General features: G+C 31.4%; 1 pseudogene; it reads left to right on the top strand.

Annotated features, from left to right (window-relative positions):
- Window positions 1–3,853: 3,853 nt before the first annotated feature.
- LOC116015796 lies at window positions 3,854–10,542 on the top strand (annotated as a pseudogene).
- The last annotated feature ends 8,276 nt before the right edge of the window (window positions 10,543–18,818 follow it).

The following is an 18,818-nucleotide window of genomic DNA, read 5'->3' as shown; positions in this document are numbered from 1 at the left end:
ACCACTAAACTCAAAAAAGTTTCATACAAATACATGAATTTTGAAAATACAATAATTGTGTATGAAATTTTTTTGCTTAAAATGAAATTTAAAGTTACTATTTTATAGTATAATTTTTAGTGGGATTTACTTGTGATGTTCAGTAGGAACAAAGTGTATTCGAACTCTCATAAGTGAGTGATGGGTGTAGTTTTCGTGGTGGATGGAAAGAAAGAGGTGGTAAAACGGGAAGAAGTTCCCGAGTATCGTTCTCAAAGGACGGCAAGGAGGGAATTTGAGCGGTAAGGGGATTAAGCACAAGAGTGTTTAGTGTTTGAAAGCTAACCCAAACATAGTAAGGTATGCGCATGAAACATCATGAAAACAAGGAACAAACATTGGAAACAATCAAGTGGAAAAGAGGATTTGGATCTTGCAACTCATATAGGTATCCTTGATTTCCTAAGATATTAGGCTAACAACACTTAGATAATGAAAATGAGACAAGGTCACCAACACCACTGCCACTCTCGTGGTCAATGGACTCACTCCTTAGACCGTAATGTCATCCTTGTGATCACTAGGCTAGGAGAGGCATTTTGTCAAACACGTTATGTGCCTCTTATCTTCCACTTCTCCCTTTTCTCAAAGGTGAGAGGGAAATGTGCTAGGCTAGGCTAAGGAGTAACTCTACTCTCGTAGATGAGACTCCTTCTCCAAACACCTCTCATATAGGTTGATCACCCCTACACAAGAGTCAAAGTGGATCACCACTCACACAATCAAACTCATAATCAAGCAATTGCAAAACCTAATTGATCAATTCAAAGCTCAAGAATATCCATACAACATTGCTCAATCCAAATCCACAAAGATCTATCTAATCATACTTGGAATTGAAATAGCAAAAGACAAAAGTAATAACAAGAAATTAAAAGGAAGACTTAGCTAGGAATTGAACTTTGAATTTGAACTTGAACTTGAAATTGAACTTTAATCTTGAACTTGAATGTAGATCACAATCTTGCACCAATGGAATTCTTCTCTAATTCTAATCTAAACTAAGAATTGCAATGTGGGGTGAATTGGGAGAGATCTCTCTAGGCTAATCCTAGAGAGAGAAATATTCTAAAGTGATCTAAAACTGAAGTGTGATGGATCCCCTGCAAAAATGGCTCAATTCCCCTTTTAAACATTGCAAAAACTGCCCACTTTCGCGATGGACGCCCTGGTGGACGCGCGTCCACGGGCGCGTCCACGGCGTTATTTGCGTCCAGACTTCAACTTCTGCAAGTGTTCTGATGGACGCCCGGGTGGACGCGCGCGTCCACAGCAGACCTCTGTTCTGCTGTCAAACTTCTACAAGCATAATTTCGGACGCAGGCCTGGACGCATGGGTAGACGCGCGTCCACTGCAGTCCTGGCCTATTTTTTACTCCAACTTTGGTTTGTTTTTCACTTATCTGAAATGTTGTCATTTCCTGCCCTTTTTGCACATCTTTTACCTACAAAACAATTAGCCAAGCGTGGAACGGGGTCTAATGACAATAACAAGCATTCTAAAGCAAATTAGGACTAAAACATTCATAAGGGCCGTGAATTATGCACTTAATGATCCACAAATAACCTTATAAAAGTGGTATCTTTTGCACTTATCAGTGAGAGGTTTAATTTGATCTATTAAATGCTAATAATGAATTGTATATATGTGTATACAAATTTGAGTTTGGAAAATGGGTAGCTTATGTGTCACACATTCAAAAAGAGACGTGGGTTTACACTATATATATGCAAGATGCTACACTCAACTCTCTGAGTCACAATGCAACAATCCCTTCCTAGTACTTGCTAGCTAGCCTCATCAATTGCTCTATATTTCAATGACAGGATGTTGTACTCAACTCTACAAACCGCTGTCGAACAAAATCCTAAGATGACTCTAAGCGCTCGAGTTATTATTATTATTATTATTATTATTATTATTATATTCAAAATTTTAATAATGAAAATAATAATGAAGAGTATTTTTCTTAAGGTGAGTTATGTCGTTCAATTCTCTTGAGGATTGACCATAGATGAATGCTTAAGTTTCACTCAATAATCACAAAGTGCTAAGGCTTCTATGGAAGTCTAACCCTAAGAAAAATCATTTCATGTAAGATACTAATAAACCAACAAAAGCAACAATAATTAAAGTGAATTACATTTAGAATGAATGACAAGTAGTAACTAAGGCAAAGGAAGTATAAGTTTAGACTAGGCTCACGTAACATGACCAAACCAAGAACAAGAATGAGAGTCAAAGTGACTCAACAATATTGGGTGTCATCAGATAGGAGAAACACCTTTCTCAAGGTCATTTCACTCGCTTATGACAAGAAATGAATCATCAATTTCTTCATATTTGCTTCAGAAATGGAATTAGGAATTGAATCTAATTAGATATTGCCATGTGAAATGAAATAATCAAAATGAAAGTTTAAACTGTAAATTTTGTAGCTAGAGTTCTAAGAGTTGAGGAAAATGAAAATCTCTAACCCCCTTAATGAAAAACTAATTAACTTTCTCTATTTATACTCTTGAGTTTAGGACGTCACGAGCCCTACCTCTCACATGCTTGACAAGTCTTGTGACAGCTTTGACTTCCTCTCTGAAGTTTCTTCTCGTGAAATTCCTCACGTGCCTAACGGTCAACGTTAAAGCTATAGTGTTCGGGTTCTGAAGTTGGTCTCACGAGGTCCTTCATGTGCATAATATTCTTCGTAATAGCATAATCCCCTTTTTTGAAGTTGTGTCTCACGCCTTCTTTCATGAACGTGAAAGCCTTCGTGGCATCAACATCTCCTCATCCGACCTATTCACCCCAATTTGTCTAATTCGAGTCCAAGTTGTCATAGATTTAGCCGTATTTGCCTTTAAATCTTACTGTATTCCCAACCTTGCTTATTCCTACACAACAACAAAAACACAATTAGTCTATTCAAGAAATATTAAAGCAATTCGTACCCAAAGTTGACCAAAATAATATACATCACAAAGTAGTACAAATGAACATTTATCAAATAACTATAGTATTAGTATTGAAATAATAATTATATTTCATTTTATTTAATTTATTTGTTATGCTTGCTACTTGTCAATTAAAACTAATTAAAACTGGTTACTTTTAAAAATAATTTATAGAAAACATAGACAATAACCTTTCGAACTATTTATAGAAAAAAGTTCAACTACCCTCATCAAACTCAAAAAAAAATTCAAACAAATACACGAAGTTTGAAAACACAATATTTGCTTATTTGTTTTATCATAATAGAATAATATCATTGGATACAACATCACGGAAGTAGGCCAGTGTAAAGTCTATGATTGGATACAGGCCAGATTACATCATTGACCAATATTACCCCAAAATATATGGGTTCTGTATCTTCTCCATGCGTGAGATGAGTCGAGTCAAAATAAAAATATAATACTAATTAAAAATAAATTGTTTGTTAATTATAAATAAAAATATAATACGTTTGAAAAAATATAAGACTTTTAAATTAAAATGTAATACTAGGAGTTAAACAGTTATTTATCATAAAAATGTAATACTAATTAAAGATAAATTAATTGAGTATTATATATGAGAGAAAGTGTAATACTTAATTATAAAGACAGTTGTAATATTTTTCATGAAAAAAAAGTAATACTTTTAAATCAAAATGTAATATTATGGCTGAAGAGTTACTTATAAGGAAAAGTATAATACTTATGAAAACCTTGACCCGTCTCACAAATGAGAATCCATGAGATGGCCTCATAAATCGCCCATCTCACAAAATGACGTCGTTTCAGTAAATGGGAGAAACGACGGCCGTTAGTCGTAATGGAGCTCCGTAATTAATACTACAGTTTATCTCAAAAGATATTGCCTCACATTTATTTTTATATTATCGAATGAAACTGCAATTATATCAAAAAAGAACTACAGTTGTGTTGAACTGATACTGAATAACAGTTTTACATTTTTGGGTACTGCAGTTATATTGAAAAGGAACTGCAGTTGTGTTGAACTGATACTGAATAACAGTTTCACATTTTTGGGTGTATATTGTTCAATGAAACTGTAGTTATATCGAAATGATATTGTAGTTGTGTTGAAAGGAAACTGCATTGTATTATAAAAGAAATTGTAGTTGTGTTGAAAGAAAACTGAATAACAATTTTACATATTTGAGTGAATAATGTCGAATGAAACTTCAGTTATATCGAAAAGGAAACTGCATTTGTGTTGAAAGAGAACTGCAGTTGTGTTGAAGAGGAACTGCATTTGTGTTGAAATGGCCGGAACTGCAGTTGCGCGGAACAGAGACCGTTTTAGCTGTTTGTTTTCATTAATCAAAACGACGTCGTTTTGATGCGCTGTCCACAGTAAAATTTACGAATTACTAATAATAATAATTGAGTGATGACATTTTTTTTTATAAATAATAATATTATAATCTTCTGTGGTGTTATAAAAGATGCACTCCCTTCCCCCAACTTCTCAACATCTATTTTCTTTTCTTTAGAAACATAACTCTACACTAGGTAAACTTCCTTCTCTCCTGGCCTCCCTTCTCAAACTACGTTTGCAACTACAAAGTTATAGTGACGAAATCGTTAGTTGTTGAATATAATATCTTCATTGAATGAATATTGGTCACTATAACCTTTAGTGACTATAACATGCATATCACTAGTTGTTTATTATTAGTAACGAAATTTATATATCGTTATTAATGATGAGTTATATTTATCATCACAAATACACATTTTCATTTATATATGCATATAATTATTATTATTATATGATGATAAAATGTCATTATCTTTTTTACATTGAAATATATCTATATTGTAGAAATTGTATATTCTAATAATGATTGGATTAGTTATAGGAAAAGTGTGAGGAAGAAAAGTGACAGCAATGATGATGAAGAAGATGAAACACTACGTAGTTGTCATCTTCTTTTGATATCATCATTAGCGATACTAGTCCTCTTCCCCCTTGCTTGTTTCTCAAGGCCTCATCTCCGGCGACTGCTACTGAGCCACGAAACAGGTAACTACGCCGTTATATTCGACGCTGGGAGCACTGGAACCAGAGTTCATGTCTTCAATTTTAACGAAAATTTGGATCTTCTCCCCATCGGGGATGACATTGAATTTCGCCTCAAGGTATGGCATTTGGTTTTGTAACATTTTTATTCCCTTCTTTGTTCATATATAATTTTATTTATTAAATTCCTTCAACCTTAGCTTCATGTTTTTGACTTCTAAAAAGGAAAAATATAATGCGTGCAATTTAATACTTTAATAGCTCCGATATGTTACTGTCACATATTTAAAGAACAATATACAATAATTAATATATAGGTACGTATCATGATGATGACAAATTATTGTGTGGACCATCGCAAATTATATTGTGGACCATAGTCATAGCTGATACTGCAATTGTGATGAACTGATACTGCAGTTGTGTTGAATTGATACTGCAGTTGTGTTTAAAAGGAACTGCAGTTGTGTTGAAAGGGAATTGCAGTTGCGCAAAACAAAGGTCGTTCATCCGTTCAACACAACTGCAGTTCCAGACGACTGAAACGGCCTCTGTTTTGCGCAACTGCAGTTCTCTTTCAACACAACTGCAGTATCAGTTCAACAAAACTGCAGTATCAGCCATGGCTATGGTCACGGTATAACGACTGATGGACCATGATCCACATAGCTGTGTGGACCATGAATGCAATATATATTTTTAATATACTAAAATTATATTATTTATATATTGAATACACATTATTTAATAATATATAAAAAATTATGTATTTTTAAATAATGTTTTTTATGTATACAAATAATGTATTTTATGCTTCATGAAATAATGATTGCATTATGATTCGATATGGGCAAATAAAAGATCGTGTCTAAAGATATGGTACCAAATAAGTATTGCCATCACATGCATCCCACCCCAACCACCCAGCCTAATGAGGTATTTCTAAAATTAAGATAAACTGTGTCAGAACTCAGATGGTCCAGGCTTTGAAATTTTGCCAGTCCATTTTGATCCATTTTCAGTAAAATAAACTTTTACAAATGGTTTGGCTGAGTAAAATTGAGTTGTAACTCAATTGTAATTCAATAAAAGTTTTAATTACATAATTTGATGGGAGGAAATTGCAATTCAATTTACGTTACATTCTTTTGCAGACAAGCCCAGGGTTGAGTTCATACGCAGATGATCCAGAAGCAGCTGCCAAGTCCCTTGAACCACTCCTTCTAGAAGCAGAAGGTGTTGTACCAACTGAGTTGCAACCTGACACACCACTTGAACTAGGGGTCAGTGCAAAATGTTACTGATTCTAAATAATGGTCTTGCTGGGTAAAATAGTTAGTCTATCAGTTAATTTTGATTTATTTGACCACTTTTTGCTATTTGACTTGCTTAAAAAATTAATATAATTGTTTGGTTAATCAAATTTTTGTAACTTTGAAATGCTAAAATTCAAAAAAGCTACTCAAAACAACTTTTTAAATTGGCTTTTTGGTAAAATAAATTGTACCAAACAGCTATCAGCTTACCGCTAATTTACCAAACACCTTTTTACAATAAGTTAATGTTATCAACTAGTTATACTCTCTAACACAATCAGCTAATAGCTAACAACCATTTACCAAACAGGACCGTGGGTAACGGGTCAAGTCCAGCAATTGGTGTCTATGTTATTGTTGGGCGGAGGCCAGTAACACTACTACAAAAATATCTTTTAACGTCGGTTATTTTTGACATACGACGTCGATTTTTTTCCGACGTAGTTTCAGCAGACGTTATAAATAAATTATACGACGTCGGTTTTAAAAAACTAAACATATACAACGTCGGTTTGATATGAACCGACGTCGTATGTTATTATTATTTTTTTTGCTTAAGGCATACGACGTCGGTTATTTAATTAACCGACGTCGTATGTTATTATTATTATTTTTTTTATTTGTGATTTACAACGTCGGTTTTTTTATAAACAACCGACGTTCTATGGTTTTCAATTTTTTTTTTCACTTTTAACGTCGGTTTTTCAAAAAATCGATGTTATATGTCCGACGTTATATGTTATTTTTGTAGTAGTGTAAGGGCCAAGTCTAGCACTTTACTTCTCGAAAATGTAATGGTTGTCTATAAAAAAAAAATAAAATTGTGTCTTTACTACTAACTATAACTTTTGGTGTAGTGGTAAGTGCTTCATCATTGGACGGAGGTCGGTAAAGGGCCAAGTCTAGCACCTTCCTCTAAAAAATGTGATGACGATTTTTGGTGTGGTGATAAACACCTAATCCTAACATATATAACTATAAATAAATTTATAGGAAAGAAAATGTTACATATCTCAAATGCTATTCAAAATCATGTAACTTTAAAAAACCACCATAATACTTAATTTATGTTCATTGAAAATCTACATATGAATCAATATAATTGATCCCCATATAATTACATCATTTGAAATGTCCTAAATTTGATTCACTTAGCATTACCTAATGAATTTGTTTGCAACACAGGCAACTGCGGGCCTTAGATTGTTAGAAGGAGGCGCAGCTGATAGAATTTTACAAGCGGTAAATATTGTATTTTTATTTATGATTTTTTACAGAATTACAGTGGTGTCTTTAATTTATGAAATAATTAGATTAATTGATTTAAGTTTAGTCGTACAGGTGAGAGATATGTTGAGGAATGAAAGCAGTTTCAAGTACAAGGCTGAATGGGTTTCCATTCTTACTGGAACTCAAGAAGGCTCTTATTTTTGGGTATTTACTTATATCCTGTTATAAGTCTCTTTTGTCAATTTTAATATGATAGTATATTTTCATTTTGAAAAATGTTAATTTTACCCTCTTAAATTTATTTATGATGTTCACCTTCTATGTGATAATAAAATTTTGACAAAAACTTGTGTACAACAGTCTTGGGGACCCTTGGCCGCGAAACAAGTCAGGTCAATATGGAAACATAAAACTTATACTGAAAAATATTATATTAATAAAATATAATTACATATAAGGGAAAGCGTAATACTTTTGAAGAAAAATGTAATACTTTTATTACATTTTTATTTAAAAGTATTACATTGTTGCTCGAAAATATTGTATTTTCTCTAGCTTATAAGTAACAAACAATTTATTCATGATTAGTAGCATTACATTTACATCTTGACCCGACCCATCTTACATATAAAAATCCATAAGATGGTCTCACAATAGAGTCCCTCTAAAATTTTTATAGTTATTATATTAATTGCTTGTAAATTGACAAATCCCACGACGAGCAAGTTAAAAATTAAGGGAATTGACTTAATAATCAAATAAGAAAATTTAGCTAATATAATTAAATAGTAAAACATTAAAAGAGATGAAGAGTACTTGTAGTGGGAAGAGAATATATTATTACTCTTAGCACCACCGTTTAGTTCAGATTATCTCACAAAAACTCGAAAATATGAATATGGTACTATCAAATTCCATTCTATAATTAGGTTCAAGCAATTGCTAGGTGATTACTATACAGAGAATGTGAGATTTTTAAACTTTGTTTGTAGTTCATTTTTTGTAACATTTATGAGAATTACATTCTCCCGCATTAATTCTTACGTGATGTGAGTTTATGGAAAATATTGATCTCTTATTTTAAATTGAGACAAAAATTAGTATTGTGGGAAATTTATAATTATTATCATTGTTGTCTAATTAAAATATTATTTGAATGGAATATATATGTAGGCTGCCATGAATTATTTGGTAGGGAATTTGGGCAAAGATTACCCAAAAACCATAGCAACAATTGATCTTGGTGGTGGATCAGTCCAAGTAACATATGCTATTTCAAGGGACACTTTTGCAAATGTGCCCATACCTGATAATGGAGAACCATATGTCCTACAAAAAAATCTTTTGGGAGTAGAATACTATCTTTATGTACACAGGTTTATCTCCCCATCCTTCAACTTTAGCTGAAATATTATTTTCAATGTTTTATAGAACACTTTACCCTTGTACTAATTTTTCTAAAACACATTTTAATTCAATATGTTGTAATAATACTGCTATTCTGTACAGCATTATTAACAAAATTTTAAATTTCATAGTTATTTGAACTATGGGCAATTAGCTGGTCGAGCTGAGATTTTCAAGATGTCAAGAAATTCTAGCAACCCTTGTGTGTTAGAAGGTTATGACGGTGAGTTCTCTACATTAATTGATATCATATTTTTTGAGAAGGTATCACACTATATATGCATAAAAAATAAAGACAAGTAATAATATTATACATGCATACTACTTTTTTTCTTTACTCCTAGTGGCATAAATTATTAATCTAGAAAAATGATGCTTATATTTTTCTCTTCTTTTTCTAGCTTTAAATAAAATCAAAATATGCATATGTTGGGGGTAACCTACCCAAGATGGATAGATGATACAAACTTGTAACCATAATATAAGGTCACTAGTTCAAATTCCACTCTGACTGACTTCTTGGTGATATATAGCCGATTAGCTATAGGGAATCTGATAGTGGTTACAAGTTTTTCTCGTCATCCAAGGAAAAAAAAGCATTTTTCTTGATCTAAATGCATTATTGCAATGTATATATTTGATGTAGATTATTTCACATATAATGGTACGGTGTATCGTACAAAGCAATAGCTCCAGCGAGTGGTACGAGCTTGAAGGATTGCAGGAAATTAGCAAAAAGGGCACTTAAAACAAAAGCGCCCTGTTACTATCACAATTGCACATTCAATGGAGTGTGGAATGGTGGTGGAGGAGCTGGAATGGAGAATTTGTATGCTTCATCATTTTTCCATACTACAGCTATTGGGGTAACAAACACTTACTTTATATTTCAATTGAATAATTTAATTAAACTTTTGAACTAGTTTAATACTCGTCCATTACATTGCATATACTAAAATATATCCATTTGATCATCTATTGGTTGTATAAATATTACAACATATATATGCAAGAACTAATGAATTAAAATTGTTGCGACTTTTAGGTTGGTATTATTGACCCAAAAAAGTCATCTGAAAAAGTGAAGCCAATAGCATACCTGAAGGCAGCAAAGGTAGTTTGTGAAACTAAATTTGAAGATATAGAGTCTACCTTTCCTAACGCAAAGAAGGAAAATATTCCATACTTATGCATAGATGTGGTATACGAATACACGTTGCTTGTGGATGGATTTGGTAAGTTCAACTTAATCCAAACAATTTCCCAACACTCTTAAGCTAAATAATGGTGTGTTTAATTCAAATATCGATTTGATTCATTGTATTTGATCAATCGTATAGTTTAAATTTTTAAGTATAACATGTTTCTTGTCATAATAATGCAGGCCTAAATCCCTACAAGGAGATTACAGTGCTGAATGGAGTGCAATACAAAAAGTACCTGGTTGAAGCAGCTTGGCCTCTAGGTTGTGCCATTGATGTCATCTCTTCTTCAGCTGATAAGCTATTATCACAATATTAATTAAGTTAACCCTTCTTAATTATATATGATGCTTTAATTTAATTATGAATGTTGTATGCTACACTGTGTTGACAATAAATGTTAATTACCACCGTCTTCTTATTATGTTATGTCATTTGGCATGCATGTGATCGAACTTGTTACTAATAAAGCTTGTGAGAAATCAGCAACTTATTGAAAGTATTTTGCATGCTACAATTTCCTAACTCCGGCCCTATGTTCAAATTTTATTTAATTTCATTCTTATGGGCACCGTAACCAAAAGAAAAATAAATATCTTTTACAACGAAGGTTGATAGAATACAAAATTTAGAATCACACTTTAATTTTAAGGGTCTTCCTAATTTGCCTTTGACGGTAAAAAGATGTGAGAGGGCATAAATTCCTCGATTTTTGTAGTGACCCCATTCAGCATTGTATCTCCTTAAATTAGATCGGGAGAAAGTTTTTTTACTCACTAAATTAGATGGCTCAAAATGCGTAGTTGACCACTAGACCCAATAGTCATTTTGTCATTGGGGCTAAGGTTTTTGTCACTCTAATGCACTAGTACAAAAGTTATGATCTACAACGGAATTCGGAATATAATGTATGTATTCCATTGCATAGTTGTAATAGAATTGCAACGGATTTGCATTCTATTGCAAAGTTGCAATGGGAAAAAAGTCTGTTCCAAACGTGGCACAAATAATAAAAATGTACACCAAAATTTGGTGAGAAACTCAATTGCAACAAAAAAAAATAATAAAAATAATACCCAATATAGTCTTCGACTATAGTGGTTTTATTCAATTTAGTCCTAAGCGACTTTTCGTACTCTATTTAGTTCTCGACTTTAATGGTTTTACCCACTTTAGTCCTCTGTTAATAATTATGATTGTTGGGTGTTAATAATAAGGTTAACATGGTAATTTCATTTCTATTTTATTTTTATCAAATTAATTATTAATTATATGTCCTAATTTCTCTCCCTCTTCTGCATAGTGTAAAAAAAAAAATAGAAATGAAATTACCATGTTAACCTTGTTATTAACACCCAACAAACAGAATTCTTAACAGAGCACTAAAGTGGGTAAAACCATTAAAGTCAATGACTAAATAGAGTACAAAAAGTCATTTAGAACTAAATTGAGTAAAACCACTATAGTTGAAAAAGGTCGCGTGTCTTGAATTCACAAACTTAATGATGTCTACTTAATTTTAAACAAATTAAAATATAAACAATAAAATAAACAAACACTAAATTACAAAATCAAGGATTGTTAACGCAGTTCAGAGCAATACTCCATCCTACGTCTGCGGGGCCACTCACGAAACCCAATCCACTAAGAAAAACAAAGAGTTACAAGAAATAAAGATACTAACACCATCCAACAATAGACTATGTTGAGTACAAAATTATTTCTTCAAAATTACAGTCGTGGATGAATTCGTGCAAGCCAATCACCAAGTCTTCACAAGCTGCATAATTAATCTGAACAGAGATCCGCAACCTCCAACTTCAATGTTGAAGAACGAATGAGAAAACCATAATATAATTTTTTCGTAAACTGAAATATGATAAAGGAATATAGCTAATAGATTTAATTTGATCACATACACTTCAATTTCTCTCGTAAGGCGTGAGATTCAAATCAGTAATAATGCCTTCCTGAGGTAGCTCAAGGAGTAGGTCCAGACTGTTTAGAAAAAACTAAAAACACATTTAAACTTAACTTAATGTGTGACAAATAAATAATAATTAAGCCAATATCTAACATGTACCGGCTGAACATTTGAATATTTATTACATTTAATCATGAATCAATTGGACATTTACAATAGTCGAAGACTATATTGGGTATTAACTCAAAAAATAATAAATTCATTACAAACTTTATAACGGAATTTGCAGCGATTGTTAGAATGGTTAATAGTTTTTAAAAAATTATTTAATTTACAACAGACTTTGCAAGGGGAAAAAATTGCATTGCAAATATAACATTGCAATGGATCGGATTAGTTGCAACGTCGTATATTATATTGCAATGGATCGGATTAGTTGCAACGTATATTTGCAACGGAATAAGTTTCGTTACGTTGCAACAAAGTTCATTTACTACTAGAAAATTACTAATTTGCAATGAAAACTTACATAAATGATATTAAAGTGTGGACATTATGGTTAGAATTTGTAACGGTGGTAACGGTCAGCATTATTATTCTCATTATTATTAGTATATTATATATATATGTTGTAGCCCCATTTGTAAGGTTGAACTAAAAAAAAAAGGGGATGGCTCTCCTTGTCTATTGTTCTACATTTACCTTTTATTTTATATTGTTAATCTAATCAACTCATCCAACGGGCACAGAAAACAAATCTCAACACATTCACTACTTCTCCGGTGAACGGTATTTTTTTAATTATTAAAATTGCCTATAATTGCATTTGTAATCTAAGAATCTGTGGTTATGATACACATATTTCTATCTTCTATATATATATATATATATATATTCAGAATTTTTGTTTATAATGTAATATTTGTTCATAACTATTATTCATAACCTTCCACATGAGAGAGTAACTTAAAGTTACTGGACCACAAGGTCTTTTACTTGAGTTTCGTTTATAATCAAACTATTTCAGCTGGACAGATCATATCAATTAAAATAATCTTTATTTTATTTGTAATCTAGATTGATTTGGACTTGAATACCTGCAGCAGATTGCAATATCATAATAAAATATTGCGCACCTTAAAATAAAAAAATTTCAAGGATAATATTAAAATTGGGATATGCTTTTTAGGCTGTCTCTGCATATTCTTTGTAGCATTGGAACAGCGTGGAGAATAAATAATATATAAGTCGTTAAATATTGACAAAGTATTCAAAGACTAAATAATTTAAATATATATTGATCACGTTTATGTATTCTCACCATACTTTCAAAATAAAAATAAAAATTGTAGTAATCTCAACAAAATCCCTACATAATTTTCTTAGGATCCAATTAGTAATACGGAGAATATTTTTTAAAAAAATAATTCTCAGAAAATGAATTATTTTTTAAAAAGTATTTTTATTTTTCTGATTTTTGACTAAAAAAAAATTCTTTTTTTCTATTTGGTTAAAAGTGAGAAATTTATATTTTTATAATGTTTGGTTCATTAAAAAAAGGAACTATAGGTTCTATGTGCTTATTGATTCAACATATTTGGTTACAATATGATTGGTATCAGTGTAATAATGTTTACATTGTGTGTAGTCATTTTGTTGGATATTTATATAGTAAGTGGTTGAATATACTATTTCTAACATGTTTACAAGAAGTATAAATAATATTTTCATGTTGTGGAGTTGAAAATATTATTTATGTTTGGTAGAAATTTTATGATTTGATTGAACAATAATATTGTCTTATCCCTCTGATAACGCCGTCTATTCTATACCTTTGCCGATGAACAAAACAAAATTTTGTCAATAAAAAGTAATAAAATTTTAATTACTCAAAAAGTATAAATAGTGATGATATGCAATATAATGTTGCAAAATGTTATGTTTAGCGAAGTTTTTTTTATAATGTCGTCAATTCTTGGTCACTAAATGTCAAATTTCTTATAGTGAGTGATTTTTGGTGGTTGCAGAGTAAGGTTTTGATGGTGAGTGGCGACGGGTGCGAGAGACCATTCGTTATACCATGGACCAGGCTCCAGTGCACTTTGGACCCTGATCCAATACGATGTCATTTTGAACTTTAATTTTAACGGCGACTGTTTGTTGCTCAGTTCGCGTTATAGATGTTTTTTTTTTACTGTAAAGCATATTTATGTATCTCGTGTTATATGTTTCTGTACCTCATATTACACAATTCTATACATTAAGGCTATGTTTGGCAAACATAGCTGAAAAGGTAGCTGAAAGTTGAAAAGTAGCTGAAAACTGAAAAGCTATAAGCTCGAAGCTGAAATCTGAAGAGATGTTAAGCTAGCTATTATGCTTAACAGTGTTTAGCAAAATTATGTTTTTGATAAGCTGATAAATGTAAAAATACTAAAAAGGACATCTTTATACAATTTAATAGTTTTAAATTTAAATAGGTTTGTTTATATATTAAACTATAAAATAGTGAAATCAATATATTTCTGGGAAAATGACACTTTTTCCCCCTATGTTATGTGCTTATAGCATTTTTTCCCGCTGTGTTATTAAAGTGGCAGTTTTTCACCCTGAAATGTTGGATTGACATTGTTACCCTTAAAAATAATTATTTCATTTATTTTTCTTCTCCAACAAATTATTACTTATATGTATGGATGATCACGATTCGGTTCGAACCTAACCAAACACTGTAACAATCATACCGAAACAGTATGGACGGTCCTGGTTACGATTCAGAACCGAAAAAATAAAATTAAATAATTGTTGAACCGTGAACCGGAACTTTACCACAGTCATATATAGTAAAAATGATCAAACACTTATTTTGATAAATCGGTACGGTTCGGTTCCAATTTCGATTTTGAACCGCCAATCAAAACTTATTTATTTATTTATTTTTATAATTTTATTTCTAATTTAAAAATAGTCTAAATTCAACAATTATTTTATTTTATTTTTTCGGTTCTGAATCGTAACCGTAACCGTCTATATTATATAAGTTCAATTGCTACAGTTTTCGATTAGGTTCGTATCGAACTGTGATCTTCCATACATATTAGTAATAATTGGTTGGAGAATAAAAATAAATGAAATGGTTATTTTTTAAGGACAAAAATGTCAATTTAATATTACAAGGGAGAAAATTACCACTTTTAAAATAATTGAGGGGGAAAAACTGTCACTTTAATAACACAGGGGGGAAAAGTGCTATAAACACATAATATAGGGGGAAAAAGTGCCATTTTCCTTATATTTCTTTAAAATAATAAGGTTAAAGATAGAAATAAAGTTAGGAAGCTACTAGCTTATTTTGAAACGGTAGCGTTCAAAAATAAGCTCTTATTTTAAGCTACTAGTTTATTTTAGAAACATTACCAAATAGAGCTTATAGCTTATTAATAGCAAGCTATAAGCTCCTAAATAAGCTCTGCTAAACAGAGCCTAAGCGTAAGATTCTGTACCCTACCAAATCTTTGCTTTCCTCGCCTCCCAAATACCCCAAAGAATTAGAATAAAATGACAAATCTCTCCCCTAGTAAGACGCTGAAATTAAAACAGTCCTCTACCCATCCCCACAAATCATTCACACCCACTAAATTCCAACTCCAACCATAAGCTGCTTAAACCCTCACAAACAGTACCACAATTAACACGCTTTAAAGAAAGAGTCATATTATAAGTAGGTAACGAATCAAAACAAAAATTCCAAAACAAACATTTAACTTTGGGAGGAATAAACAAATTTCACATCCTAGTCTTATTTTAAGTTACTAACTTATTTTCAAAACATTAATAAACAGAGTTTATAGTAACTTAAAATAAGATATAAGCTCTTAAATAAGCTCTGCCAAACAGAGTCATATAAAAAATGTTCTCATTTTCCTTCATGATCTTATAGGAGATTTCCCTCTGTATCTCCTATTATTTTGCAACAAATCCCACCAGGCAGAGACTCCCCTCTCAGTTTACACGCAACATATTTTACTTGCTTGTCATCATCAGGGATTTCCAACATGTCTCAATAGTGTTCTACTTCACAGCACCAATCCAAAAATGCTTTTGTGTACACATTGTCATTAAAAGTTCGTAGCTCAAGATTTGGATGGTAATGGAGATGCTGTCTATTTCTGCTCACGTGCTTTGTCGACGGATTCTATTCATTGATAATGCCCGGAGTTGCACCATTACCTTCTAATTGATGGTTTATATTTGTGAGAATGTTACGAATTTTTTAAAACTTGTGATTAACATTCTCACTACATACTTGAAAAGCTACCCAAAGGCTATCTATTCCACAGTCACCGCCGAAGGATGGGTTGTTACCCTTGTTGTTGATACTGCCTTGTGCCATCTTGGATCGTGACAAGTGGAGAGGACTATGCCGCTATCTCGATTGTCGCCTAGGAACTTGAGGCTCTGAATACCAACTGATGTAGGACAACAAGTGAAAAAGAGAGAACACTCTCAAAGAGCCAAATTGACTCAGAAGCTTTCAAATTTAATTCAAAAACTAAAGTTTCAGGATACAAAGTCTGTTTAAATAAGAAACTAGAAAAACTGAAGAGTTGTAAAAATTAAAAACATGCACGGAAACTATAAAATGAACAGAATAAGAACTGGAATTGAAATATAAATAACATCTAAAGCTAATCCAAATTTTAAATAAAAATAGCCACTAAAACTCCATGTGTCTTAGACTTCTTGCACATGACCATTTTTCTGTTATTTCCTCAATTCTTTTACTGCATCACATCAGGCCATCAGTATGTTTGTCTGGTAAACAACTACCTTATTTTCAAACATTATTCATCGAATCATCATATATATATGCACGATAGATATTGTTCTAATTTTTTACTTAAAGATATATGTTATCATTTGAACCTGCGGAATTATAAATTATTTATTTTATATTTATAATTATATAAAGAAAATAGTCCAAACGTGAATAACGTGTACATTGCCATGATTACTAGTTATGGCACTATATACCTATATCTTGCCAGATGCACGGCAGAATTTGTCTTTTAATAATAACTCTTTTAAAAAGAATTTTTTCAGTCTGATTTTAAAAAAAATGATTGTAGCAAATATTTAAATTTTAAATTTAAACTAAAAAAATAAAAATAATTTTGAATTTGTACCTAATTTTACTAAGATTAAATTGACTGCATATCTTTTTAGAAATGAATTATTTTTAACTTTAATTCTTGTTGGGTAATCTTAGTAGAAATGAATAATTTTGGAGTCTAGGTGACGCGATAACATACTTTTTAGAAATGAATTAGTTTTTTTTTTTCCGGCAATAGATGACGTGTTGAAGATGATAATTGATGTTTCTTTCTTGAAAGGGGAAATTTTTTCAACAATGTAAATGTCCATTTTAACCATGCTTGAAAAAGGGAATTTTTTCCGGCAAGAAAATGACGGATAATTTGCCCTTTTTTTTCCGGCGAAAAATTGACTGAAAACCTACTGGAAGGACCATTTTTACAACAAAAATAATAGTTGTGGACCAAAATTACAAAGTTTGAAAGTCGTTGATCAATTTTGATAGTGCCACTATAGTACGTCATGGAACTAAAAATACAAAAAATTCCTCTGGGTATGAATCAAATACACGGTATTGGTAATAGTAATGGACTTTAGTGAAAGTATTTTGCATAATTGGTATTATGGCGGAATTGGAATTCAAACTTAAAAATCAAATTATCAATATAAGTTTTAGTTAAGGAATGTAGTTCTTAATTGAAAGGATAATCAAATCTTATAGTTGTATTTTAAAAAATTATCAACCAAACAATAATTATAATTTTGATTTCCATTCCTAGTGTGTTAACTCAGAAACCAAACACACTCTAAGTTTCACCTCAAGGTATGAAAGTTGGTTTTGTACCATTTTTCCTCCCTTCTTTGTTCATTTATGTTCTATAATTTTATTTATTTAATTCCTTCAGCCTTCTTGTTGTTGACTTCGAAAAAAGGAAAAATGCGTGTAATTTAATAGCACCGATGTGTTAGTGTGACATATTTAATATAATACGTACATATAATTATGATTCGATTTGCGCAAAGAAAAGATCCTTGTCTAAAGATGGTATCAAATAAGTATTGCCATCACATGTTAGTTGTATCGATTTGCGCATAGAAAAGATACTTGTCTAATTAAAGATATGGTACCAAATAAGTATTGCCATCACATGTACCCCAACAACATTTATTGTGTAGACATGGTCCACATAGTCGTATAGATCACGGTTCAAAAACGACATTATTTCGCATAATTTTTTTACGTGATCCGCTGCAACAAAAATATTTATAACTCATAATGTACATTATTCTAAAGCATAATTTACATTATTCTAACTCATAAAATACATTATTTTAAGTTTCATTATTCTAACACATAAAGTATATTATTTTAATACATAATATATATATACATTATTTTAACACAAAATATATTATTCTAACTCATAAAGTACATTATTCTAACTCATAAAATTCAATAAGTTCGTTTTGGACCGTAGTCAACATCTATGTGTTTTTTAATTTGAGTTCCGTTTCACGTGCTTAAGAGTAATAATATTATAGTGTTCCCTGGTGTTATAAAAGATGCACTCCCTTCC

Source organism: Ipomoea triloba, chromosome 4, assembly GCF_003576645.1.
Source record: "Ipomoea triloba cultivar NCNSP0323 chromosome 4, ASM357664v1".
Classification (NCBI taxonomy): Eukaryota; Viridiplantae; Streptophyta; class Magnoliopsida; order Solanales; family Convolvulaceae; genus Ipomoea; species Ipomoea triloba.
This window is presented reverse-complemented; position numbering and strand designations above follow the sequence as displayed.